We start from the raw sequence: 6149 nt of genomic DNA, 5'->3' as shown, positions 1-6149 counted from the left end.
AGCCTTCCCGCACAAAGGCGGGCCGGGCCGCGCAAGGTGGCCGCCACATTGCATCAGACAGACGCGGAGAAGCACTTTCCGCAATGACCCACCCGCCTGTTCGTTCGTAAATCCCAGGAATCTACCAGACTTCAGGCCACAAGGACCACCATGGGACACGCACCATTTTTATTCTTTGGGAACTTAGCAGGAGGCAGTGGGGATTCTGAGCTGCCTGCCCTTCCCCCGCATGCCCAGGCCCACGCTCTCAAAGCTGGGCGATTGCTCACCTATGTCCTGGTGCTGGAGCCACAAAGCAGGGCCAACTCCTACAGGATCCCTGGATGGCCGGCACTCAAAGCCTCCGAGGGCATGAACACAGCCCCCAAGGTCGCTGGGGCACCCTCGCCCCCTCGGCCCCTCGACAGCCCGCGTCAGCTTGTACGGCCCATCTCGCCCCACAGCCGCTGCTCTCTCCACAGCCCACCCCCAAGCAGAGGCACATCCAGAAAACAGCCATACCTGATGCTCCACAGCCATGTGCACAGAGTCCCCCGGGGGCTGCACCCAGTCTCCCCTGGGATGGCCCAGCCCTTCCCGTCCTTGATAACGAACAAAGAAGCCTTTTCCCAGCATCTACCACTGTTGCTGAATGACCAAGAACCATCCGAAGTGGTTTGGTTAACATACAAGCCCTCGTAAGAGCTAGCTCACTTCCATGTGAAATATGCAGAAATTAGTTAACCTTCTCCCTTGAGCAGCCCTGTGAAGGGCCTGATGACGGACTGCCCCACAGCAATGGACCGGATGGCGGCCCGGCGGCCCTAAAACACAGATCGAAGCCCCGAGACTGTTCACTGGGTGTTCGTGGAGTGGTTTCTGTCTACAGAGAGCACAATCAGCTCTTCCTTTATTATCATTTCCGAATGTTACTAATAGAATACATTGTTTCATTAAGAGTGTGATCAGCTCGCTTTCACTGGTGTTAACCTTTGTCGCTACAAGGAATCCAGCTATCTTTCGCTGGTCAAAAAACTTTGTGAGCGCGGGAAAGTGACCCACTTTTAAGTGTGTCAAATAAGCAGTGGAAATTTCCTGATTCACAAGGGCAATACCAGTTTTTTTTGAAAAGCTGGTTCACAGAGACCATGTTACTTAATGACGATCTTACAGAACTGGAACACACTGCTATGTAAATTGCTTGGAAGTAATTCTGGCGCGTGTTTATGAGTCACATGAGAGGCTAGAGCATGCAGCCGTCACGCCATTTGACGCGGCAGGAGTAGGAGGGAGACGGGACTGAGACACTGAGACGGGTCACCCTGCACAGCTGTGGGAACTGAGGCACGCCCTGTTGTGTACGGGCTGAAGAACTGGCCACTGGGGCTCCACCAGGGGACCTGGCTTTAAGGCAGCCCAACTTCTCTGCCTGCCAGCAACTCGGCTCATGGGGAGAGGCGGAGGGGACCTACTGACTCCCAGACGTCACGCTACCCGCGGTGAGCGGATCCCAGCATGCTGCAGGGGACCCGGAGGAGAAGCAGGTGCCCCGCCGGGGGAGGGGACGGGAGGTACAGGACGACAGGGTGGGCCCTGCACAGGCTTCCTCAGGGGTGGGAGGAGGTCTTGGAGGAAAGCGCAAAGAATGTGCGCAAGAGCCGGCACCTTCAGGAAACGCTAGTCACTTGGTATTACAGGAGGCGTTGCCTGATGGCACACAAAGGGATTCAGCCTCTTTCTCAAGGATATAGAAAATTACTGGTGAATTCAATCAGGAGAGTAGAAAGATCTAACGTGGATTCCAGAAGATTCCTATGGTGGCCACAGAGGGAGAGTAAATTGGAGGGGAGGTGATCCAAGGCAGAAAGACCAAGGTCATCGTCCCCAGAGCTCAGAGAATAGTGTGGGGGAGACGGTCTGTGGATTCGACAGGTGTGTGACAGAGAGAGAGAAAAGTCAGGACAACCCCCTTACTTTGGGCACGGTGACCAGCCGGCAGGTGGCTATGCCATTTACTGAGACGGATTTGTAGGAGGAAGGGCTGAGGGGAGAAGGGGAGCCTGTGAAGTCCCGGCACCCCACTGCCGGCTGAGCCCAGGGTGGCTGAGGCTCCCAGGGCACGACGCTCACCTTCACTGCCCAGGCAGGAGGCCTGTGTCCCAACCCTCGGTGGGTCCAGGGTAAGAGACGCAAGCAGGAGCAGGATGCTGCCAGGAAGACCAGGGTCGCCAGGTCGGGAAACCAAGGGCGGGGCTGGAGGGGATCGATGGAAGAGGAAATCCCACGGAAGCATCACGCAGGGCAAGGAACACAACACTCCTGTTTCGTTTGTTGAAAACACATCACTCGGAGATCAAGTATTCACAGTGCAAGTATCGGGATGTCTGGGAATGTCCTGAAATATTCCAAGAGAAAACAGCCATAATAACAAAGTAAGGTGTAGCAACAAACTTGGCAAAACGTACGTTTTATGAAAAATGTACATGTGTGTTTTTCAAAGGACATTTGAATAACACGTAGAATGAAAGGGGAAAAAAATCATGATTCTAACCAGAAAGGTCCTTCATGATCTTAACAGGAGACAATGCAATGAAGTAAGTGAAGTAGGTGATGATCTTCAAAGCTAGACTGGGGAGCGGCAGAGGGACCGCGAAGCACCTTGTTTGGAAGACCGGCCTTAAAAGGCAGGACGGGGAGTACGGGAGGGGAAGGAAGCAGAGGACCAGAGGACCAAAGGTGCTGGGGTTTGGGGAGCGGGGGTGGGGACTGGGATGTCTCGATCATGAAGGAAAGAGCCAATAGAGAAGGAAAGACCAAATCTGGGAGAAACTGGCCAATGGATGCCTGTGTTCCACCTGGGACGTACCGCATGTCCTACCCAGGCTCTCAGAAATCCCAGTCGGTGTTGTTCTCCCTCCGTGTTCGTAACTTCCGGGAAGTCCTTCAAGAGACTCTTCGACCCGGAAAGAAGAGCTCAGGAGTCCGGAGCATCTGGTTCTGACCCGGTGGTCGCCTGCCCGCCTGCTGGACCCAGGGGCTACTGTCTGCACCCTTAGTTGCAGGATCGCCACCGTGGTCCGCGGGGTAATGGGGGTCTCAGAGCTCCGGAAAGCGGGAACAGGTCTCGCAGAGATCATCACTGTTACTCACCCAGCTTCCTTAGGGGTGGGAGGCAGAACACGCCAAGGCAGAAAACACCGAGGCAGTAGCTGGCAAGCCCACGGGCCCGGACCCCAGCGGTGTGTCCGCAAGCTACTGCTTGTGTCACTTTGAGCACGGTGCCCTTCCAGAACCTTCTGTGTTTTTGCCCTTAAACTAGACTTAATGATGCCGGCTTTGAAGGTGCAGGGAGACTTGCCATAAGGAATGGACTTTCCCAGCCCCAGAGCCTGTCCTCTTGAACGTCTGCTGTTCTTTGGTTCTGAATCTACCTCTCCAGACCGAACCAGATCCCACTGAGACCAGTCACAGTGCCAAAGTGCTGACCCAGGTCCTTCTCAACCCTGTTCTGCCTCGGGCTAAGGCCTCCCTCCGTCAACCGCTGGCTTCTCCGGTTCCTCAAACCCGCGCGGTGGCCCATCAGTGACTCGGCACAGATGCGCACTGTTGCTGGCCTGTCCCAGCATCTTGCCCACGGAGACCCCTGCTCTCTCTGCCCGACGGCTCACTTGGAGTTACTGTCTCCAGCGACCCCAGCCGTGTCGTCGGCCCCTGTCCTCGATGCAATCTGACAACTCGAAGTACGTTCTGAAGGTGCAGTGGGTATTTCCCGGAATACTCCTCTCTGGATTGTCGTCACTGAAATCCCCGGGTCACCCTTCTCTCCCGCATCGAAATCTGCTTGGAGGCTACCCAGGTCCACGAAGGTTTGAGATCAGATGCCCATTTTAACTCTAAGTCATCACCCCCACCGTTTTATAAAATTGTTTCTGAAGTTTCAGGTCGTGGTAACACAGAAGCGTTTGGCTGGTTCAGAAGATCCTGGTCCCTCCTGCCCCGCCCAGCGGGCTCCTGCCTCCTCCGCCCACGCCCCGCAGCCCTGACATGCCAGCATCAGGTCAGCTCCAGGATGTCCCCCTGTCCCCCTGTGGGACGCAGCCAAGGGCAGGCTCGCGTCGCCGGGCCCTCCCACCCAGCACCTGGGGCTGCGCTGTGCCGTGGCAGGGGCCCCGGACTTGGGGCATGGATTTATAAAGTCAGAAACGTGCCGTACCATTTCTACAATTGGGCCCGGGCCCGTGGGCTCGCCAGCTACTGTTGTTCTGCCTCGGTGTTTTCTGCCTCGGCGTGTTCTGCCTCCCACCCCTAAGGAAGCTGGGTGAGTAACAGTGATGATCTCTGCGAGACCTGTTCCCGCTTTCCAGAGCTCTGAGACCCCCATTACCCCCGGACAGTCTGAACTCTTTGGATGAGACGGGCACGCTCTTCTGGTTCCAATTTGCTTCGCCGTGCCTCCCGCCACTGAGAGCGGCTCCGAGGGGCGAAGTCCCCATAGGTCTTCACTTGCTCCTTCTCCTGTACATCTCCAAGACCTCACAACCACTCACCTGAGCTGCGTGAAGGTTTTCTTCTTAAAAGACGCTCCCTCTGTTTTCGATTCCTTGTCCCCTGTCCTGCACATGTTCGAGTTCACCACGCTTTAAAAGGTCATTTCCCGAACTGAAATGAGCCCATCAGGAGACAAAGTGAAGCCGCAGGTCAGGTGGGGACATTTCTCCTGCCCTGAACACGCATCCTCCACTGACAAATCCGGGTCCAAAGAAAGGTGAGCTTCCTTGTCCCCTCTGAAACTCAGAATGTTGGCCACGCGCTCGGGGGTCAGTCTGAGCCCCCCTGCAGAGACCCGGCCTCCCGTCAGGAGGCCTCCTTGGGAAGAGACTCCCATACTAGCTTCTTCCGTTGGAAAAAGGGAAAAAAGATGGCATTCTCATTACGATCTTTATTTCACTCTTTCCTCTTCCCTCAGAGGAACCCAGAGGGTGTGCCACCTGATGTTCCCTGCTGCCAGGTCCCCGTGGCCCTTCCCCAGCCACAAAGCCCTGCCACAGCCTCGTGTGTCCACAGGCAGGGACTCTCCAAGAACTCATCACATGGGCCGAGACCAGAGCACGTCCCATTCTCCTTCTATTATTCTGCTCATCTCTTGAACGAGAACTCACCTTTTCAAAGTTCAGGCGGGGAACACGAACAGCCCAGATGAGACGCACGTCGTTTTCAAACGGCAAGAAATCAGATGCAGGGCAAGAAGGTGCCGTCACAAACAGCGGGATTTGTTTCTCAAGCGTGTGTGTTCTGTGTGGTGGGGGTGTGTGTGCGTGCGTGCACGCGTGTGTGTGAAGCATGGCCACGCCCAGTCCCTGCCTCCAAGGTGCTCCGTGGCCGACGAGAGCGCAGGAAACAGTCAGTGGCCATCTTACGCCATCTTCTCCCAGTGGCCAAGGAGCCCCCAGCCCGCGGCTGTCTGCTGTCTGGTGACCAGCAGGGAGACAGAAGGAAAGCACCTTCCTGGAGAAAGGACTGTGGCCACCTGGAGAAAGCCCAGGGCCGGGGAAGGTGTCTGTCTGGGCGTGAAGTTAGGAGCTCCCACGCCCCTGTCCTGTGGAAGGAAGTCCCTGCCTCGGGGCACAGGGAGGTCTGGGCCAGGGTTTCTGCCGGGCACCAGCAGGACTGTCCGTTCCCACCTCTCTTTACTGCCAGTGGAGACACAGTTATACCTTCTCACTTCAAACCACTTCTCAGCTTTTTAAGCTGAAGTCCCCTGAGGGCCTCGGGCCCCCATGTTCTTGACCCCGTCACTTCACGTGACCCGGGCTCGCTCTGCGTCTGTCCTGCGCACGCCGCGTGGCTCGGGCGGCCAGAGTAGGGACGGTGTGTGCGTTTGGTGAGGGAACAGCGAGGGGCGCCGCGGGAGAAAACGAGCGCTGTATGGTCACCTTCCAAAAAAAGAAACAGTGTGCATGCCCTGGAGTCTGCAAAAAAATAAAAAAACAAAAACAAAAAGAAAACACTCTGGCCATCCTGACATGGTGTTAGATGAGTTATCTTGTGAGTCACGCTAAAACCCTTCTGCTTCTAGAAAGAACTCTACACTTGGCTTTGTGTTCAGCCGACGAAAACAGGAAACCACAGACTGAGACGAAGGTTAGGCACCTCCTGGGACCGGCGAAGAA

This window comes from Mustela erminea, chromosome 13 (assembly GCF_009829155.1).
Source record: "Mustela erminea isolate mMusErm1 chromosome 13, mMusErm1.Pri, whole genome shotgun sequence".
Classification (NCBI taxonomy): domain Eukaryota; kingdom Metazoa; phylum Chordata; class Mammalia; order Carnivora; family Mustelidae; genus Mustela; species Mustela erminea.
The sequence above is the reverse complement of the archived record's forward strand: the minus strand, read 5'-3'. Positions refer to the sequence as shown.